This window comes from Hibiscus syriacus, unplaced genomic scaffold, assembly GCF_006381635.1.
Source record: "Hibiscus syriacus cultivar Baekdansim isolate YM2019G1 unplaced genomic scaffold, ASM638163v2 tig00110940_pilon, whole genome shotgun sequence".
NCBI classification, from domain to species: domain Eukaryota; kingdom Viridiplantae; phylum Streptophyta; class Magnoliopsida; order Malvales; family Malvaceae; genus Hibiscus; species Hibiscus syriacus.
The window spans coordinates 2,365,486-2,389,384 of NW_024062923.1; the positions used below are offsets into that span (position 1 = coordinate 2,365,486).

The window sequence follows — 23,899 nt, forward strand, 5'->3', positions numbered from 1 at the left end:
TGGTCATAGTCCTTCAACAAACCACTCACAAGCCTCTTTTTAGTAGGCACAAGCTCAGATGCAAACCTACTTAGTTTGTTGAACTCGCATTCATACTCATATACAGAGTGGTTCATCTGTTTCAAGTTCATAAACTCATGCTTCATTTGCTGAATGAATTGATCTCCAATATACTTGTTTTTAAATTCTTCTAAGAACAAAGACCAAATCAACTGGTCACTTGACATCCTCATGGCGACGTTCGTCCATCATATCCTCTCCTGACCCCTCAATAAAGAGACAGATCCATCTAACTTCTCTACTTCAGAACAGTGGAGACCATCCAACATGATTTTCAAATCATTTAACCAGAGGTCTGCCGCAACCGGACCTTCCTAGGCTTCTCCCTTAAATTTGGGAGCTCCCAAACTTCTTAACTCTTTTGCTACATTCATTCTTTGAATTGGTGGGGTAGGAGGTTGAAGACGCGTCAGAATAACGTCCAACGTCCTAAAGAAAGTGTCTTGGTCTTGTACATACACTATCTGAGATGTCTGTCGTTTACCTTGCCTGGACAGGGAAGGTGAATTACTGCTTTCAGTAGGTCTATCTTCTCCCGCTTTACTTCGGGAGCTATTATGTCCGGACATCTAATAAAATAAACACATTGTTCTATTAGCAAAACAGTATACTCATACTATACCAGATCAGAAGTTCTCACTATATGTTGGCATGTATTCCATTTAAAGACTCTATAGACTCTGGTTTATGCCTAGAATCAACTAAACCGTAACTCTGATACCATTAAATGTAACACCCCAACCCGTTATCCGACCCGGATACGAGTTTGAGGCGTCACATTACTTTACAAACTTTGACTTTGAAAGAAAACCGAAGAAATTTTAAACTTTCATTAAAATAACATTGTTACTTTACATAAGTTGACCAAAACAAGAGACAATTGATCAGAGAATTTGTAACTAACATATTTCTTACATGTCAACACCCTGCATACTATGACTTTACTTCTGATCTGATCGCTGAGTGGAGATATGTTGATCTGCAAATTCCTATTCTTGATTCTTTTGCTCTTTGGAACGTACGTGTAAAAACACTTACACGCTAAGTCGTAGACTTAGTGAGGCATAATTACATAATAAAGAATTACTAAAAATATAAACATGCAATCTACTATCCAAATGCAATTATACTATCATATCATTATTTATTATACCACATATGAAACAATGTAAATTATAATAATACCGTATTAAAATACCATCATATACATCCTCTTTATGTCATGTTTAAGCCCATATACACTATTAAGAACTCAAGGTATACGAGTACTATGAGGTTGTGCACACGTATACTGTCACCACAACTCAATGAATGTCCCGAAGGACCTATCCAGAGGTCATAAAGAACCTCGGCAACTGTCCATAGGTCCCAAAGAATCTAGGTAAACTATCCATATATTCCTTAGAACATAGGTATACTGTCCATATGTCTCGAAAGACATAGGTAATTCTGTCTATATGTTCCGTAAAACATAGGTAAACCCTCAACTCTTGGCATACCAACTATACCTACAGTTATCATAACTCATAACATGGGCATTATCTTTTACCTTATTACATATTCACACATCATATCACATTTTTCTTTCCTATAGCTCTTTATCACATGTTCATATGATCATCTTATCACATATACCTTTTCTCATATTCATATAAGCATATCATTTCATTCATATTCGTATATCTCATGTTCATTTCTCATCTAGTCACATATCACTCGATTTAATTTATGATCTGACATATTCTCATCCTATAACTTATATAAACATATACATCACTTATACTAGTTCCTATGTCCCATCACACTAGCATATTTTCATATATTTGTAATCACGTAGTTTATTTTTCATATAATTCATGTCACCCTCATATGATTTCATATTCATATGATATATATTTCATATTTTTTTCTTATGTTCTTACCATACCTCTTCTTTCATATTCTTATGTAATCATATGGATCATTTTAACTATTTCACATATTTATCACACACACACACACACACACACACACACACACACACACACACATATATATATATATATATATATATATATATATATATATATATATTTACACAACTCATATAATATATATACTATAACATGTCAATACATCTGCTCATGCATACATATAAATCATAACAAAAACATCACACACACTTCACATACCTAATATATATCCTGTAACTCATGCAATGACTTATGACACATACACTCATATATATAAGCTCTAATATGGAAAATAGACTTACTATAATCCACATAGTATATCCCATAATGCATATAGTATGAATTCATATCATGTTTCATAATATTGAATGAATCATGTATCAAGATATTAAATCTAGACTTATCGCAAGTCTAGAACTGAATATACTAACATAATCATGTTATGCATATGCACTCACCTTAGCCTTGTTTGAATTGAATCAATTCTAACCCTTCGATTACTTTGAAGCAAAGTCACGTTCAATATCTACATAATTATACATTGATGCATATCAGTATTCCACTTGATATACGTTAATCATTCATTCCTTAGACCAAAAGAAAGGCTAATTTCATCTCTTAATAAAGGTATGTATCGATGCACCCTACAGTGTATCGATGCATTCCTTAACGTGTGCATCGATGCACTACCTATGCATCGGTGCACAATTTACATTCGATGTTTTCTTCTTAATGGGGTGTATCGATGCACGATCTGTGCATCGATGCACTCATTGCATTCGATGTTTAATTATTTGAGAGTGCATCTGTACACATTGAATGTGCATCGATGCACACAACCCAGAAATGATACTTTGAGCACAAAAATCCCTTCCTAATCCTTTCAACTCTTCATATTTCACCCCATTGTATATTGTTAACTCTTATACACCTATTTAAACTAATTAATACCCATTCAATATCTCTTAAACTTCAAAATCCATTCATCCACATAGAATTTAAGAATTTCACTCAAATTCCCACATGTTCTAAATCTGATTCTAACCCTTCATATCCCTTAATCAAGTTGGTGACAAGTCAAATTCAACTTCCAATTCTCATTATAAACTTTATTTCAATATTTCATTCAAGAACTCCAAATCTTTAAATCCTACTACACTCTTCATCTTGTTGTTTTAAAGCAAATTAAGCTTTCCTTAATCTTACTTAGCATCTAATAATCAAAACCAAACTTAAATTTCAGCACATAATCAGCTAAAGAGAAAACTCACCTTTGCTTGGCTTCATACGTGAAGAAGAAGAGAAATGAAGAGAACTCTGGAAACCTCTAAACTTTGTTTCCTTCCTTCCACGTGTATCTATATATACTATTCTTAAATATATATTTTTCTTTGCAAAATACCATACTATCCTTTCATTCCTCATTCTTTTCAATTTGATCCTACATCACATTTCTCATATAAGTCTTTAAACCATTCAATTATTCTAATTTAATCACAAAATTTTGAAAACTTATAATTTAGTCACTAACTCGGTATTGAGGATGTTACACGGATAGTCTAAACCACCAAGAGATCATCAAATGAAGGAAACAATCATGATGAATTCGTAAGGTACTAACACTATTATTAGACTTATAGGGAGTATCCAGAAGATCTCTTTCATTATCTATCCCATCATCGTCTAAACCGAAAACATCATCAATTGTTTTTGAATTGATAAAAATGACTTCTCCTAAGAGATAGGATCGTATGCCTATGGTTGCGGTTTGACTAGCATTTTGAACACAGATCGCATTTGAGTAAAAAATGCGAACTAATTGTTGATAGACAATGGGTTGAATTTGGCACAACTTATCAAATTTCCAGGAACGAAGAACATGAAGATATTTAAAGTTAATATCTTTTATTTCTTGAATGGAAGAGAAACATTCCTCTCGAATTTTGTAGGATTGAAAATGACTAGCGAACCTATCATATAATTCAACTCTACGACGACCGGGTTGGTTGAAGCAAGTGTTAAGAATGGTTAACTCGGGTTCGTTTGGGTTTGGATTTTGTGGTGGAGGAAGAATAGGAGGACGGTTTGATCGACTTGAAGATGACCTAGGTCATTTAGGGTTTGACATGATTTAGAAATTCGGAATAGGATAACCTGCAAATATAAATTACATGTATGCAATTTCAAGCAATCCCAAAACTCAAATGAGTCCTCAATATTTCAAGATTCTTTAAACCAAATCCTAATTGGAAAAGTTTTGAAAACTATTTTGAGAATAATGTTTGAAAATCATAATATGTATAGTTTTCATGAAAATCAATGCAATTGGATCAAAAACATTAATTTTTTTTATATTTCAAAATTTAAAAATAATTTTGAGAAATTGAGTGTTTTTGACAAAATTGGTTGTAAAATCTAGTTTCTAAACACTAAACAATCAATGCCCGATAATTTGTTCTACCTAGAACTAATTAAAACTAGTCCTAAGTTCAAAAATCAATAAAATAGAGTTTTTAGAGATATTACCTTGAGAAATTCGAATTTTGTGAGAATGTGATGATTTTTGCACGAATTTGATGATTCCAACAGGTTTAAAAAATGAAGAACAGTTGGATTCCGAATTTAAACCAAAGATTTTGAGCAAATGGAGATTTTAGGGTTGAGATAGAGGCTCACGACGTCAAGAGAGTGTTTGAAGGGTTTTGAGATAATGAGGAAGAAATAGGGATTTTAACCAAAAACCCGACGAGTGTATCGATGCACTGCTGAGTGCATCGATGCACATTCAAGGAGTGCATCGATGCACATTCAAGGAGTGCATCGGTGTACCTTCATGGTGTATCGATGCATATTCAAAGGATGCATCGATGCACTGATGAGTGTATCGATGCTTTATGCACAAAAAAGTTAAAAATCCGTTTTAAACATTCAAAATGCTAAATTATTTAGCTCGAGTGGTATTGGCAACTCATATATTGAAAAATAATAATGTTCAATCAATCAAATTTGTCTTATTTGAACATATAATTAATTTTCACCAAGAATCATAAACTGCCCCTAACTAATAGCAAAGAATGCAATCAAAAGTGTTATTTATAAGCATTTTCCAAAACTAATTAAAAGTGCTAAAATTTATTTTAGACACTGAGTGAAGATAGGTAGTTAAACCTAATTCTCTTATAAGTGTCCAAAATCTTTCTTTGTCTAAAGGTTTTGTAAAAATATCCGCTAATTGGTGCAAAGTATCAACAAAATTCTAGAACTACATTTTCCTTAGCAACATGGTCTCTAATGAAGTAATGTCTAATTTCAATATGCTTAGTTCTAGAGTGTTGGATGGGATTTTTAGTGAGACAAATAACACTAATATTGTCACACTTGATAGGTATGGTACCAACTTCAATTCCATAATCAAAAAGTTGTTGTTTCATCCATAAAATTTGTAACAACAACTACCGACTGAAATGTATTATGCTTCAGTGGTAGATAATGCAATACAATTTTGTTTTTTTGAAAACCATGAAATCAACATATTTCCAAGGAATTGACAAGTACCGAAGGTGCTTTTCCTATATATTTTGCATCCTCAATAATTTACATCTAAGAAAGCATGCAAGCTAAAGCTAGAGTCTCTAGGATACCAAAGTCCTAAATTAGGAGTGTCCTTAAGGTATCTAAATATCCTCTTAACAGCTAGTAAATATGATTCCTTAGGACATGATTGAAATCTAGCACATAAGCAAACACTAAACATAATGTCCGGTCTACTTGCGGTTAGATAAAGCAATGAGCCAATCATGGATCTATATAATTTAACATCCACACATTTTACCTCCTTCATATATGTCAAGCTTTGTAGAAGAGCTCATTGGAGTGGCATGAGTTTTCCCATTTTCCAATCCAAACTTCTTGAGCATATCTTTGACGTACTTAGCTTGATTGATGAAGATGACATCCTTTCTTTGCTTGATTTGGAGTCCCAAGAAATATGAGAGTTCCCCCATCATGCTCATCTTGAATTCTCCTTGCATTAACTTAGAAAATTCTTGGCAAAGAACATCATTAGTAGAACCAAAATTATATCATCAACATAGATTTGAACTATTAATAAATCTTTACCTTTTCTCTTTAAAAACAATGTAGTGTCAACCTTTCCTTTTGAAAAACCTTTTTCTATTAGAAAATTTGACAACCTTTCATACCAAGCTCTAGGAGCTTGTTTTAAACCATAAAGTGCTTTTGTCAATTTAAAAACATGATCCGAAAATTTTGAATCTTCAAAACCTGGAGGTTGTTCCACATACACTTCTTCTTTTATAAAACCATTTAAAAATGCACTTTTAACATCCATTTGATATAATTTAAATTCATTGAAACATGCAAATGCTAATAACATTCTAATTGCTTCCTTGATATTATTAGGCTCTATGCATGAAATAAATGCAACATAATTACAAATATTTCTAGCAGAAGATCGAGTTGTTACCCCTTTTGATGGATCACCTATTATTTCACCATCCTTGACATAGTTGTACTCTCTTAGGGTAAGATAATTCCCTTTCTTCAATGATTGGATTCTCGAAGGGATCATGGTTTCCTCATTTTTTTGTTTCTTCCTTTGATGATGGTTCTCCAATGTCATGTCTAACGTCCTTTGCTTGTATAATATCTACATCATCATTAACACAAGAATCCTTCCTCGGAAGGGGATTATCATCGAAAACAACATGTATAGGCTCTTCTACAACTAAAGTTCTTTTATTAAATACTCGATAAGCTTTAGAATTTAAGGAATAACCCAGAAAAATTCCTTCATCACTTTTATCATCAAATTTGCCAAGATTTTCTTTACCATTGTTTAAAACAAAACATTTACATCCAAAAGGATGAAAATAACTAATGTTAGGCTTTTTATTTTTGAAAATTTCATATGGAGTTTTCTTTAAAATTGGCCTAATTTACTCGATTTACAACATAATAAGCAATATTTATGACTTTCGCCCAAAAATATTTTGGCAAATTATTTTCACAAAGCATAGTTCTAGCCATTTTTTCTAAAGTTTGATTCTTCCTCTCAACAACTCCATTTTGTTGAGGGGTTCTAGGTGCTGAAAAATTATGACTAATACCATTAGAATTACAAAACTCATTAAATCCAAGATTTTCAAATTCAGTGTCATAATCACTCCTAACACTAGTGATGGAGTAACCTTTTTTGTTTTGTATTAATTTGAAAATGTGATGAAATGTTCTAATGATTCATCTTTAATACTTAAAAATAGAACCCAAGTATATCTAGAATAGTCATCTACCAAGACAAATGCATATTGTTTTCCACCCAAATTAGTAGTCCTAGTTGGCCCAAAAAGATCTATATGGATCAATTGTAATACTCTACTACTTGATACATCATTAATGGATTTAAAAGAAACTCGCTTTTGTTTTCCTTTAGCATAAGCATCATAGATTTTATCATTATCAAATTTTAGTTTTGGCAGCCCTCTAACTAAGTCTCCTTGAATAAGTCGTTGCAAAACACTCATACTAGCCTGTCCTAATCTCCTATGCCATAACCAACTATCATGCTCATCCTTAGCAACTAGGCATAAATTAGTCATATCTATAGAATCTAAATGCACCATATATGTTTCCTATTCTATGACCAACAAGCATAATCCGATTGGATGCAATATCAATAACTTTACAACCATTAATTTAAAACATGACATTGAATCCCTTATTGCATAATTGACTAATACTCAAAAGATTATGCTTTAATCCATTCACATATAAAACATTTTAAATTTGTATGGAAGAGGTATTACCTATTGTACCTACACCTTCAATGTGACCTTTTGAATTATCACCAAAAGTCACCTCTCTTCCATTTTTGGCGTTAAGCTCTATGAACCGGCTCTTGTCTCTGGTCATGTGTCTTGAGCATCCACTATCAAGGTACCATGAGTTTGAATTTATTTCCAGTGCCTTGTAGCAATGTTCATTTTCCTACAAACATAGATTAAATTTTTATTTTTGGTACCCAAATTCTTTTGGGTCCATATTTATTAGTTTCCAAAATTCTAGTCCCCTTAGGTATCCATTTATGTAGGATATCCTTATCTTTGGTAGTAATAAGTCCTTTAGGAACCCATTTACTTCTAATGATTTTACCATTTGAGGTTCTTTGGGGACCTCTATGATTGTAGTAGTTTTTAAAGCTCTTTTTAACATAGTTGGATTTTGAATTTTCACATTTTCCAAAACTTTTTGTTCCAACTTTATTAAAAGAAGCTTTAAGATCATCAATTTCATTTTTATGATCATCATGAACTTTTGAAAGTAAGTTATGCAAATCCGTATTTTTCTTTTCAAAATCATTAATTTTGATTTGCAATTCCTTAATCTTACTTTCAAGCTCATTGTTGGTCTTGGACATAAGACTATTTTCATTTTTCAATTTTGAAATATCATTTTTATATTTTGAAAATAGAGTCTTATAATAGGAATCCAACCCATTATAATCCTCTAATAACTCATTATAAGATAATTCATCTGAATCGAATGAGTTAGAGGTTACCTGAGAGTTTTCCCCAATGGCCATCAAACACAAGTTGGCTACTTCTTGTTTCTCTTCATCGGAACCTTCTTCATCGCTCCATGTAGCCACGTGTGCTTTGTGCTTTTTCTTTTATTGACCATTCTTCTTTAATTGAGGACAATCATATTTGACATGCCCGGCTTTTTACATTTGTAGCAACTGATCGAGTTTTTTCTCCTTCGATTCAGTTTTGAAGCCTTCATTTAATTTTAATTTTCTTCCTCGGTTGGGACTTATCAATTTTCTTCTCCTTATCCTTTGGTGTCTCGTCAATCTTCTCGAGGTCTACCTCATCTTGAAGCATCATTTCATAAGTGAGGAGGGAACCGATTAGTTCTTCAAGGGTTAAGGACTTTAAGTTCTTTGCCTCGATGATTGTCGTCTTCTTTGATTGCCATGATTTTGGAAGAGAGTAAACTAACTTCCTTGCAAGCTTTTCGTTTGGAATGATCTCTCCATATGATTTGAGACCATTGATAATCGTGGAAAATCTATCTGTCATAGCTTTGATATCTTCATCCGGTTTAATCTTGAAATTTTCATAGCTATGAGTTAGAAGGCTAATTTTAGATTATTTTACCTCGTCGGTATCTTCATGTGTGACTTGAAGTTTATCCCATATTTCTTTGACGGTTGTACAAGATGAAACACTCCCCATATTCATCTGGTCCAAGAGCACAAAAAATAATATGGATGACTTTGGAGTTGAGCTGGAACAATCTCGTCTCTCCCTCACTCCACGATCTTGGATGAGTGAAAGGTTTGATGTATCCATCTTCTATGACATTCCATGCCCCCATGTCATTAGCTTGAATGAAGTACATCATTATATTCTTCCAATAAGCATAGTTAGCTCCATTAAAGAAAGGGGGCTTGTTGACGGGCATTGAATCGAGACCTGAGTCAAAGTTTGAAGTGGAGGCCATTGATGACTTGATTATCAATGCAACTCTTCCTGGATCTACTCAAGAGGCGATTAAACCTTCAAATGAGTCAAGCTCTGATACCAATTGTTGAGTTAATCGATCGATGAAATAGGCCAAGAGGGGGTGAATTGGCAATAAAAATTTTGGTGGAAGCTTTTGCAGAAAATTGAAAATATTTGCACAACGATTTAGAGTGGTTCGAATATCTCAACCAAAGTCTACGTCCACTACCTTAGCTATCCACACTAAGGATATTCCACAAATTCAGTAATTTGTCTTTCTTTTGAGGACAAAGAGTAACCTTACAAATCCCTCAAGAATTATACCCCAAATTCTTGAGAACACTCTCTCCCAAAGAGAACAATACAAATTTTACAAACTTACAAGAAAAATCCTCACAATGAAAGATTGTTTGCACAATTCTAGAAAAAAGAAAGAACACTCAAGAATAATACAATTGAGCACAACAAGTGTTCTTGAAAGCAATAATGAATATTGAATGAAATAGGCTTGAAAATGCTCAAACTTTTAGGTTTGAAGCTTTCTTTTTTATTCTCTCTTGATTCTTGATGAATGTTGTTTCTTGTTATTGATCAATGGCTTCTAAGCTTGTTTAAATACTCATTGGATCATTTCTGAATGTTGGGGATCATTAGTGGAGTTAATAGAGCCGTTAATGTGTGAAAACAATTAATAAAATCAGTTGGGAGTGTGTGTGCATCGATGCATAGTCAAGGTGCATCGATGCATCAAGTGTAAAATTCAAATATTTCAACTGTTGGAAGACATAGTGCATCGGTACACTAAGGATGCATCGATGCATAAAATACATTCATTGTTTTAAAAAAGCCTGGAGTGCATCGACGCATGGTTTGTGCATCGATGCATAAAATGCATTCGATGTTTCAATAAAATCCTCAGTGAATCAATGCATGGTTGTGCATCGGTGCATAAAATGCATTCGAAATGGGGTGTGCATCGATGCATCAATGACTGCATCGGTGCATCCCTTCACAAATTTGATTTTTGGTTCATTTTTTGTTCGAAATACTTTATGAAAATTGTTTCAAAAATATTTTAAGTATAAAACACAATTTTACACTTTAGTAAGGATTGAAATTAAACTTTGAAAGACTTGGAGTAATATTTTGATATTCGAATAATTGTATCGAATTTATTTAGAAAATCATTTGTAAAATCTTAAAATTTATTTAACTTACTTTGTTATATCGAAACATCAAAATGTTTTCAACAATCTCTCCCTTTTTGATATAACAAAACATTTGAGTAAATTTAAGATTTTCTATGAAAGTTATTTTTGAAATCAATTTTAAAAATTACTCCCCTTTACTATAATACATCTTAATCTTCTCCCCCTTTTTGTTAAATAAAAAAGACTCTATAAAACGTTTTTAAATAAGATTTTTGAAACATAGTCAATTGATACTTATAAATATAGCTTAAACTGCTAAGATCACAATCAAGAGAAATGTTAGCAATTAGTTTCATAATTCAATATTCATAATGTGAAATGACAAAGTTGGCCATAATGCAACTAATATGTAAATGATGCAAAAATTAATAAACATTAAGCGCAAATATAAAAATCAAACCAAACCATATATATATATAATAAGTTCAAACATCTAATCATCCAAAAACATCCAAAATAAAAAACAATCCATAAACATCAAAATGTTTCATAATTTAAAGTTTTGAGTTCGGGGTTCAATTCAAACAAACTAAGGCAAGATAGGTTAACAACTGATTAATTTATGATGTCGTTAATTAAGGGACTCGTGGATCTCCTTACCGTTCGTCTGCTCGACCTGATTCCTCCAGATTCGTCTATCTGCGCAACCCCGTGATTACTCGTATAATTTTGTAACCCTGTTACACACTTAGTTTAGTGTACATCTCCGATAATAATTTTGTTTTGATATGACTTAGGTTCTCGTACAGTAGAAGAGTGTAGTGAAGCCGATGCTCAATTGTTTTACCAAACTGATTCTTTTTGTGAGGTGTGTTCCTTGTGTGCCATATACGTGTTTTAAATATATGTTTGAAATTTCATGTGCACATGATTGTTTTATCTAATTTGCAATGCAACTATCTATTTTGACTTGATTTCGTATGATTTATTTATTTCAAGTCTGATTTCTAATTTACTGAAGTTTTTAAGCATGCTTGTTTGATTGTTTTCTCTATTTACTGTTTTTATTAAATTAATATATGTCTGAACTCTGATTTTTTTTCTGTTACTGCTAATTACTATCTGAAAACTATTTTTTCCGGGGTACTCTGGGAACTTGTATGAAGTCTCTGCAGGTTCAACTGCGATCAAGCTAGTAATTCCTTATATAGGTTCAGCACCGATCAAGATGGTAATTTCTTATGGACCTAAGGCGACCCTTGGGTGGGCTCTTGGGCCCAATGGGCCTAGTGGTAAGACCTTATGGACCCTAAGGTACTCCTTTAGGGTGGCACCTCTGCTATGTGCATTGGGAAAGTCCTTATGGACTTGAGTGCACTCCCCTCAGGTGGGAACATATGCTTCGGATAAGGTAAGACCTTATGGACCCAAGGTTCTCAATTAGGTTGGCATCTACACTATTTGGGCCTAGGGTAAGTCCTTATGGATGCAGTTTTGGGGAACTGCACATGGTGTTCAGTTGGAGGGTTGTTATGTATTTTAAACTACAATTATGCTTTTATTTTTATAACTTTGATAATGAACCGATTTTGAAACTTAACAATATGTATTATTTATGCACTGTTGGAACACGTTGAGCTCCCTAGCTGACTCCCCCAAACTCTTCCCTTTCAGATACTTTTTTGATAGGCGACCCGGACCTGATATTTGGGGGATTGACACATTCTTACAGTATCATTTTGTTGTAATGTTTTTATCTTTCGAGTTGCATTTATTTTAGATGACATGTGCCTATATTTTGAAAATACTTGTTTTACGACATATGTTGCTTTTGATACTGAAGTTTGCTTTGCTTCAATACTGATTATGGAATATTTTATTTTACTCATTCCTTGTGACTTTAATTTACCGGAATTGAACTTTAATGTTATCAACTATATTTTTCAAGATGTTTATTTTGTAATATGGTTTTAAATCATTGAAAAATGTTTTGAAATTTTTTATTGTAATCCGCTAGATCTGGTCTCAACACATAGGTCGGTCTAGGGGGTTACAGTTAATGATTAGGTGCATTAGGATATTAGGTTTAGGAATTTAAGTTTGGATTTATGAATTTAGTGGGATTGGGATAACGACAAGAGAAATGGTCGGTAGTGGAGATCTGATGACGAGTGAGTGATCGTTTAACGATAGTGAAGGCGACCGATAATGGTTGATGATAACTGGTAGTGATGTTGAAATGGGAGACTTTAGGTTACATGACTTTAAATTAATAATATTATAATATTTTTTAAAATAAATTTTTAAAAAAATATATAAACACAACCGGTGTCACTTAATGTATTTTTTTAACGGCGGTTATTACGTGACACCTAAAAGTATAACAAATAAAACAATAGACACTTATTTTTAATGAAAAAAAATTTAGGCACTTGAAGTTAACTTATGGTATAGTTCGGACACTTATATTTGTATTAAGTTAAAATATAAAATTGACATGTGTCACTTAACAATTTTTATTGCGTAGGCACTTAAAAGTGTAATGGTGAAAACGTTAGACACCTAAAAATGTAACGAAGAAAACATTAGACACCTAAAAATATAACGAATAAAACATTATCACCTATTTTTAATAAAAAATTCTTTTAACACCTAAAGTTAACTTTAAATGTAGTTTGAACATTTACTTTTACATTAAATCTAACTATTTTTGATAAAGTCGTTCCCTAGTATTATGAGGGACAAAAGCAACCTCAGTTGATGATTTTTTTGAATTTGTCGTTAGTTACCACCAATTTTATTTTTTATTAAAATTATAAGACAAATTTACATTGATAAGGATTAAACTAAAAAAACGAGAAATACAATAGATCAATTTCAAATATAAAGACGACTGTAATATATGTGTGTAAATTTTAACCCCAATCACTAAATGAGATAAAATATAAAGTTTATATTTATAAACTTATGAAAGTCCGTATTCAATCAATATAACTTTTATGAGTGTTAAATATGTTGATAATACAAGTTATAAATGAATCATTAAAAGTATTTATATACTTTCATTTTTATTCAAACATCTATTTAGACATAATTATAAGAGAATGAATTTTCAAATATATATATAAGTAAAATTGAAAAAAAAAACTCACTGAATGAACTTAGCGATTAAAAGAATATTGTTCTCTTTTGAGATCCTATATTCTAGTAGTGTCTGCAAGGGGTGTGTTGTCAATGATTAAAAAAGATTATAATCATATATTACTTTGTAATCGCCCTAAACTATTAGAAATTTCAAAAACAAATACCAAGTAAATTATGTTTGAAGAAAATACAAGCATATAACCACTTTTAATGGCAAAAGTGTTTGAATAATGCAATGAAAAAAATTCTTCACATAGTGCAGTCGAACAATTATTTGCTTATGTATGGTGATTGTTACAGTGACCATCATAGGTCTCCAGGAGCACATGGCGACCTCCATAGGTCTCTAAGAGCACACGACGACCTATGGAGCACACGGCGACCTATGGAGCACTTGGCGACTTATGAAGCTTCAACAACGAGGGAAGGGAAGGAAGGGAGAAGAGTTGTTGCAACAGTGGATACTTTGTCGCAAGGAGCACTTGACGACTAATGAGGTTACTGTAACAAACACCCCAGTTCAAGAAATAATTTGAGAAAAACCCTATATAGAAATTTTTTCCCAACACCCTACATGGGCGAGAAAGCCCACTTTTAATGGTTCGTTTATCACTTGAATTATCATACAGTCAACACTCATAAAATCCCACCGAATATTAGCCTTTATAAGTATGAATTTTTATGAGTGTTTCCTTTTAAATAAAGTACATTTTTTTATACTTGAAATTATTTTATAATTTTTTTTTTCATTTTAGTCTTTAAAAACGAAATTGTCTTATTATGTAAATAGGAATTAAAGTCGCCAACAGCGACCACGACATCGAGGAAGTCGTGGACAACTATGGGCTGAGGCTGTCCCCCAATTCTTTTCACTTCTAGTAGAGGACAAATTTATCAAATTCATCAACAACAGAAACAACTTTATCTGTCACTGTTTAAAATATCAAAAAAATCTTTAAATAATTTACTTAAACCCAGTTTCATTTTTCTGTAATATTTGTCTAAAAGAGCCATACTAAAAGAGCCATACTAGTGTTTAATCATTATAAAAAAAAAATTCCCATGCGAAGCAACGGAGAACACCAGACTAGTGTTTGATCATATACATTTGCAAATACAATTAGTTTACGTTAACATTTAATAAATATCCATAGCATTATATGGATTATATACAGCCTATATCTTTAATTGCAAGCTACAATTTGTATACATATATATTATCTATATACTGAGGGATCAATTATTGGGTTAAGATATATGATCATAAAGAACTCGTAGTTGCGCTCAATTTGTTAATGTTTTTTTTTCTGAATCAATCAGTTCATCATGCATTACCATTTATTAAATATTCTTATCTTTAATTTTTGGCTACGATTTTTTTAGTTACACATATACGCAAATGTATTATATGTACTATGAGATTAATTTATTGAGTATATGATCATATAAAACTCATTTTGCACTTCATTAGTTCATGTAATAACATTTAATATATATATATTTAAAATTCATATATTTATCTACAATATATATCTTTAATTTCATGGTACGATTTTGATTATGGCATTATGATAAAATTACATCCTAACATTTACATAAATAGTCACTTTTTTACTTTATTATTTATTTTTGTTTTTTTAGTATTTTATCCCCTAATATTTTAATTTTTGGTCAAAACATACCCTGCTAAATGGAAATCGTTATTTGACTAACAGTCAATCCATGTTTCTAACATTATATTTTCACATTTGTCCAATTACTGATATGTCACATATCATATCATCATTTTAAGTGACATGGCATATATCATATCAACAATATGAGTTGACTATTAGTCGACTAAGAATTTTCTTCTAACAAGGTCTGTTTTGATAAAAAAAAAATTAAGATATTGAGAATAAAATATTCTAAAATATAGTGATAAAGTGATCATATATACAAATGTTAGAAATATTTTATCATTATACCTTCAATTTCTTATATATTTATCTTTATTTTTTTTGGTACAAAAAAACTTAGGTAAGAGGTAGCTATCCCAATCCAAGGCTAGGGCATACGTAAAATCCAATTGGGACTTATATAGGACTTCACAAATTGCCCACCAAGAGTGACGGTGGTGAGATTCAAACTTGGCCTTACAAGCTCAAATTCATGAATCCCAACCACTTGTGTCAAACAATCGTTGGCATATATTTATCTTTAATTTCAGTACATACAAATATCTACAATATATATTTGGTTCGTGTTATACAATTATGACAAGTTAAAGTTATTAAATTTGATTAATCATATTTAAATAATTTTAAATTATGTATATTGTATACAAGTAAATTACTTTTATTTCTTTTATATATTTATAATTTATTTCAAATTATTAACTCAAATGTGATAGCACGCCCCCTACAAAGATCGAACATTTACTTAGTAAATTTTAAAAATTGTATTCAATTATTAGGTCAACATAAGATAATAAGATATTAGGTCAAAGTTTCGATACTAATGCTAACCTATTGAATTTGTTTGGGTAAACTACGTCAAATACCACTCATCTTTAAGTTCGGGCTTGAAAATGCCACCGACGTTTCAATTTTGCCAATTTTAGTACGGACGTTTATGTTTCACTCTAATTTTGCCACTCTGCCGTTAATCTGTTAACGGCACGATGACATGGCGTTCCAATACGGTGACGGTGATGATATGGACGATTTTTTTTAAAGTTATTTAATCCACGTAGGATTGTTGTTGGCATTTGATTGGTACTTTGTGTGATATACATACCTAATTTATAACTCTAACCCTAAATTACCAGATTTACTTCATTATATCTTCTCATCAGCAGCAGAAGAAATAGGAAGAAGGAAAAAGAAGTTCGCTGGTGGAAGAAGAATAATAATAGAGCAATCCCTTGCATATTCGGTCTGTGGGTATGGATATCCGGCTCAACTGAGGACATCATGGTCCAATGATAATCCCGAGAGAAGATTTTTTGGCTGTAAAAACTATGGGAGTTTGGTTCTACATGGTTGTCGATTTTTCTGCTGGTTTGACCCTCCAATGACTCCACGAGCACATGTTGTTGTTCTTGTGAGATTGTTGAAGAAAATCAAAGCAAATGAAATTAGGAGGAATGAGAGAATTGTTTGGAGTATTATTTTTATTTTAGGGTTTATATTGGGTTAGTACATAAACCATTGATGTTACAACAATGGTGATAAAATTTTAGGGTGGAATTTATGATGATGGTACTTTTGGTTTGTAATGGGACGAAAAATTGAGGGTGAAAATTTTAGGATTAATGGGTTGGTGCTTGTTAAAAATGATAGTACTTGTTAGATGATTTTGTAAAATTAACTGTTGAACTTTGCTTGTTAAAAAAACTTGGTGCTTTGACGCTTACAGTTTTTTACCTCTAAAATGTCAAAATGTGGAACTATGCTTGTTAAAATAACTTGGATGATAAACAAGTTATGGATGTAATCGAAATAAAAAATCAATTAAAAGATGACATTTAGTAACAAAGACAACATGAATGATAAAAAAAATAAATTTCATTCAATTAGAGTTGCGGTTGATAATAAACACATTTGTACAAAACATAAAGAGCATATAAGCACTTAAGTTAAAACAGTATCAACCTATAAAACACAACAAAATATGAAATAAAATATCAATGTGAATAAACACATGTGTTAAAAAGACCTAATTCATCAACTTAAGTATTCAATCCAAAATATCAACCCAAGTATGTAACACTGTAAATCATCCAAATAAAGTACGAGAATAATAACTTATATAACATCCTTAGTCGTTTTGCAAAAGCAGTTCCACAGTCTTCTTGGGAAGTCTGGGTTATAGTGCTTGACTGGCTTAAATGTTGGTTGGCAGTCACATCTTCTTGTGAGGGTGGCATCCATCTAACTGTCATTACAGTTTTTGTTTGCTGGTTGGTTGGATAAAATGTGTGGCATGGAGTAGGAATAAAGACAAATGGAGGCTCAGCTTGTGATGATGATGATGGTTATGATGTTACAGCTTGTGATGATGGTGTTTGTGATGTTGCAACCTTTGATGATGTTGTAATCCTTGTTATAGTTATTCTCCTAACCTATATTCATAAGTGTACCAAAATCTCAAAACATAATTGTGATATAAGGTTAAAAAAGAATAAGAAATATATACATGTAGTTTTCTATGGATGTGCCTTGATTCAACACTTCTTTGGTTTGTTTCCCTTGTTGAGTAGAAATTAGGTCGCCTAAGTGGCATGTTGCCTCCAACTATCCCTTTGCAGGTCCTTTGGTTGTGTCCTGGTTGACCACACTTGGAGTAGTACATCATCAGACCTTTCTTGCTCATTGTAGCATGAGACTTTAATGGCTCATCTGCTTTCTTTCTCCTATTTTTCTTAGGTTTTCCTTATGGTCTTCTAATTGTTGGTGGTATAACTGGTTCATAAGTGGTGTCAGTTAACTACTGATTAGGGCCTCTCATGGGTTGAATGAAGTGATTATAAATTTCTCGCTGAGTGGTTACAAAATAAGAGTTGTGAACATAAGCTTCAGGCCTTTGATTATTTAACACCATTAAAGAAATAACATGTATGCATGAGATTCATATCAATGAAAGAAATAAATGTGGTTAAATTAATAAAGTAAATGAGAACAATATTATAACATAAGACACTTTATACAAACCAGTGAGATCCCACTTCCTACATGAACAGAAATGATTTTCTAAATCAATAGCATGTTGGTTAGATGGTCAAGCAGACACTTGATATTTTTGACCTCCAGCGTGTGTAGGCCAACACGTACACATAAAAATAAATCAAGAATAAATAAATTGAAGTTATAATTGGAAACAAACTTAACAATACCTACACATTAGTAAGAATAAATAATTTAACAATACCTAAAGGACTGTTTGCAACTGTAAAAGAAACCAAGTTCAAGATGATTCATTTTCACTCTCAGCAACATCATAAACAATTGGATAGATGTTGTCATTACCATCAATACCAACAACAGCCAAAAGAGTACCTCCATAATAACCCTTAAGGTGACAACCATCAATGCTAATTATAGGTCTACAACCTTTGAAACCTTCTTTGCATACTTGTAAACATATGTACATTCTTTCAAACACCCTATTATCCAATTTTAGAATGGTTGTTTTCCAGGACTATAAGACCTAATTTCTCCAAGATAATCATATATATTTGAGTATTGACCCTTGTGACTCCCAAGGACCATATCAAGAGCTAAGTGCTTAGCTCTCAAGCATTTACTCAATGACACTTTGTACACATGATCTTCTAATACATCCTGTCTTAAAGCTGTAATTGAGTACTGAGGATTAGCCCTAAATTTTTCAAGATATGTTTTAGCCATCCACTTATAGGTTGCATTTTTATTTTTAAAACCCATCAAACAATTATGATCTCCTATATAAGACTTAATCTGTCATGAGGTGTTTGTTTCATCTTTTCGATCAACCCTTGATGCCCAAATATTCCACGGACACCCTTCCTTGCAAACAACATGCACCATAACACTGTCAGTTCTTTTGAATTTGATATCAACCCTATTCTTAATCCCATACTGCCTGACTACCTCTTTGAACTTCAACTTATCACCAAAAATCATTTCAACTCTAAACTGTGGGTTTTCCATATCAATTTCATAGTTAAAATCAGGATATTTATGTTTTCTTCGACCATCAGAGTCAGACTCATAATCAGATTCATTTTCAGTATGCAATGACTCTACTCTGTCAGTTTCATTTTCATCATTCAAAAATGCATCAATATGTCCCCCATCTCTATTGTTTAACCCATTAAAATCTCTTTCAAAATCTACTCCCATATGTACCTCATGTATAGACCCCTCTTCCTCACTCACATCATTTTCACTATATTCAAAACCACTTACAGAAGAATCAATGCCATCAATAACATATTCCGTATCATCTTCAGAGTTTAACTCAGTCATGAATGTTTCATAAGTTTCATGAGTTTCATGCATTTCAGTTATAAAAATTTCATGAGTTTCAGTTGCATTCTGATATATGGTAGTTTCATGAGTTTCATGCATTTCAGTTATAAAAATTTCATGAGTTTCAGTTGCATTCTGATATATGGTTTCAGTGGTTTCGTTCAAAAAGTTTGCTTCATTTTCTTCTAAGTACAAATGAATGTGCCTATTCTTGGGCATATCTTCTAACATGCTAATGATATCACAATATGTTCTTAATGGCTTAACAGTAAATTTAGGCCCATATTATTTCTAAAACAAATGTCACAAACCAAAATAACCTAACTCTTCCACAATATCATACATTTCAAGCATTGACATACTGTCCACATGGCACATATCAATAAAACTTACCTCTTTTCCAGTGTATTTAAAACGAGATGAATTTACCATAAAGCCACCATGGTGCATAACAATTGTGAAATATTCAGATTCTCTACCTGTCAAAACTAATTAAAAATCAGTCAACATTAAAAAATTACTTTACAATACTAGTGGTCCATTTACCCTACTTTTAGAACACTAATAGCAAATATATAAAACCAGTAGATGGGCCATCATTAACTTGTAAAAAAACAAAATTTGGGACCACCATTGATGACAACTTTAGAACAATTAATCATACAAGCAGCAAATGTGATGCAACAACCACCGACCATAAAAAGGTTTAAAAATAGTCAACATCCAACAATATACATTTATATGGATAAACTATGCATTCAATATAGTCATATGCACCAACATTATAGTCATGTGAGAAAACAATAACAATCATATTTAGATCGTATAAAACACTGAAAACCCAACAAAAAAACCCGAAATACCAAAAATCATCGTAACAAAAAAACCCATAATTATCATATTTTATCACAAACCAATAAAAAACCTAAGAAAGAAAACCTTATTTAAGTTACATAATTAACGAAGAAAACAACAAATACTTAGAGATAAAGTGTTTTCATAAAAAAACCTAAAAGTATTTCGAAAAAATCTTAAAAAACATTTTCTTTTCAAACGCCATTACCATATTTCATGATCGCCATTCCTTTGGATCGCATGAATCATTTATGCATTTTGCTTTAACAGTAAAAGATGAAATGAACGAAATCTTTTTCAGTGATAGAGAATTTTTACTCTTTTAACTTTTGGTTCCTTCATCTGATGGGTGGTATTTGGGAAACCATTTCAACGTTTTAATTTTATTTTGGAATACTAATGAATTGTTTAATGTGTTTCGGGAATAATAAAACCCTAAACTATAAAACTATACCATTTTAGGAGTACAAATAATCATTTTAAAAAACTACGTCGTTTTAATAAAAATTGTCCATGTCATCGCCGTCTCGGCATTAGAACGCCATGTCATTGTGCCGTTAATGGATTAACGGTGGAGTGGTAAACAGGGTCGACCCTATATATGTGCCACATGGGCGACGACCCAGGGCAGCATGTAGGGGCATAATTTTATAGAAGACAAAGATGGGCATTATGTACGTACTACTGCAAGCTGATTTGGACAAAGAAAAGAAATGTGTTGCTTTAATTAGCCACTTTATGGCTTTATTAGGATGATCATACCCCAATCTTTTTAGTGCCCACTTGTTTTAACTTCCATGTTTCCTCCATATTAGACTTATTAGTTCTCTCTCTCTCTTTTTCTCTGCACTACTTTAATTTTTGTTTGGATTTTCTTGTTTTCTCCCTTTGTAATCTATCCAAATTTTCAATCTTTTTCAAAATCCCATTACGTCTTCCCTTGAATATCTTCTATTCTCTTCACATTTCCTTCCCTTTTTATCCTTCTTCCTTTTTCTATTTTGTACACTTTCTTTCAAATCATCTATGTTTTGTGTTTTTCATTCTATGAAATTCCTTCAAAAAGCTAAAGAAGGTTCTAAACACAAATGAAGGTTTGGTTTCTATTTTGGGATCTTCTTTCTGTTTATGACTAAATTATTTGTTTTCCTGTTCTGGGTTTTGATTCTTTTGTACATACTTGTGATTTCTGTTATTCTGTATGTGTGTGTAGCTTTCTATTTTTGAAGGGGATCGTTGTTGATGGGTTGTTCTTAAATTCGATTATGATTCCTTACAAATTAATTATAAAAAAAACATGGATGATTATGAAAAAGATATCTCGTGTTTTATTGCAGAAAGTTGTGTTGAAGTTGGATTTGCATGATGACAAAGCAAAGCAAAAGGCTTTAAAGACGATCTCAACTCTTTCAGGTACAAAAGCTTTAATTTCAAGCAACTTCCACAATCTGTTTAAAGCACATGTGTCTTTACAAGAATTGCATATGAAAAAGTTTCTAAACCTTTTACCCTTGTTCTAATAGTGATCTTTGTTAAAGGTTTTCAAATTTTGGTGACCAGAATCTGTTATTTTCCCTAAAGCAATATATTTACCAGCAAAGATCCTTAGCATAAAAACTAATTGATGTGACACTGCATAAAGAAAATTGCCATTAAAGTGTTTACTTGATGGCTCTCCAAATGTTTTTTATGCTAACCATAGAAAATGATAGGCTTGCTTAAAAGTATTATTGTGTTGGACAAACGAGGGGAGTGCTATTGTTTTTAACTCTAGACGTGAGTTCAAGTTAAATTCATAGTAAAATGATTGGCTTTTGTGGAGAAAGAACAAAACTTGTCATATCATATAATTCATTCCTATGTTTTGTCTATTATACGATATAAGTATAGGGACATTGTTGAAAACATTTTGATATTTCGATATAACAAATTAAGTTAAATGAATTTTAAGATTTTCCAAAAGATTTTTTTGAGTATATTCGATATAATTATTCGAATATCAAAATATTACTCCAAATCTTTCAAATGTCATTTTTAATCCTTACTAAGTTTTAATCTTAAAATAATTTCAAAACAATTTCATAAAGTATTTCGAACCATTTCAAAGCCAAAAATTCCATATTGCTCAGAGGGAACCGATTCCCCCCAAGAGGGTACTGATTCCCCCTGAATGGTTTGGCTCCGAGAAAAACAGAACGCTCGGAGGGAACCGATTCCCCCTGTTTAACGGTCGAAATATTAGAATTTTACACTTAGGGAACCGATTCCCCATGAGGGGTACCGATTCCCCCCACGCTCCAGGCTATTTTATTAATTGTTTTCACACTAAAACGGCTCCATTGACTCCACTAATCATCCCCAAAGTTTAGAATCAATTAAAGGAGTATTTAAACAAGCTTAGAAGCCATTGATTAAAAACAAGAAAACACAAGAAACAAGAATCAAGAGAGAATCAAAGAGAAAGCATCAAACCTCAAGTTTGAGCATTTCAAACCTATTTTTCATTCAATATTCATTTTGCTTTCAAGAACACTACTTGTACTCGATTGTATTCATTTTTGAGTGTTCTTTTCTTTGTTCTAGAATTGTGCAAATAATCTACCTTGTGAGGATTTCCTTGTAAGTTTGCAAATTTGTAATCTTCTCTTTGAGAAAGAGTGTTCTCAATAATTGGGGTATATTCTCGAGGAAGTTGTAAGGTTATCTCTTTCGCCTCAAAAGAAAAAACAAATTAGTGAATTTGTTGGAAAATCCTTAGTGTGGATAGCTAAGGTAGTGGACGTAGACTTTGGTTGAGAAAGTCGAACCACTCTAAATCGCTGTGAAAATCTTTTCAATTTTCTGCAATAGCTTCCACCAAAATTTTTATTGCCAATTCACCCCCTCTAGGCCAATTCCATCGATCGATTAACTCAACAATTGGTATCAGAGCCTCACTCACATGAAGTTTTAATCGCCTCTTGAGTCGATTCGGGAAGAGTTACATCGATTATCAAGTCATCAATGGCCTCTACTTCAAATGTCGACTCTGGTCTCGATTCGATGCCCATCAACAAGCCTCCTTTCTTCAATGGAGATAACTGTGCCTATTTGAAGAATAGGATGATGTATTTCATTCAAGCAAGTGACATGGGAGCATGGAATGTTATAGAAGACGGATATATCAAGCCTCTCACTCATCCAAGATTGTGGAGTGAAGGAGAGACAAGAATGTTCCA

General features: G+C 32.2%; 1 protein-coding gene across 1 annotated transcript in view; it reads left to right on the forward strand.

The window, feature by feature from the left end:
* Positions 1-8,141: 8,141 nt before the first annotated feature.
* The window catches only part of LOC120147702 (DEAD-box ATP-dependent RNA helicase 46-like), a 30,532-nt gene continuing 14,774 nt past the window's right edge, over positions 8,142-23,899 (forward strand). Inside the window, exon 1 of the mRNA XM_039161014.1 lies at positions 8,142-8,147. The gene's annotated coding sequence lies outside the window, so the exon portion shown is untranslated. The remainder of the gene's footprint in view (positions 8,148-23,899) is intronic.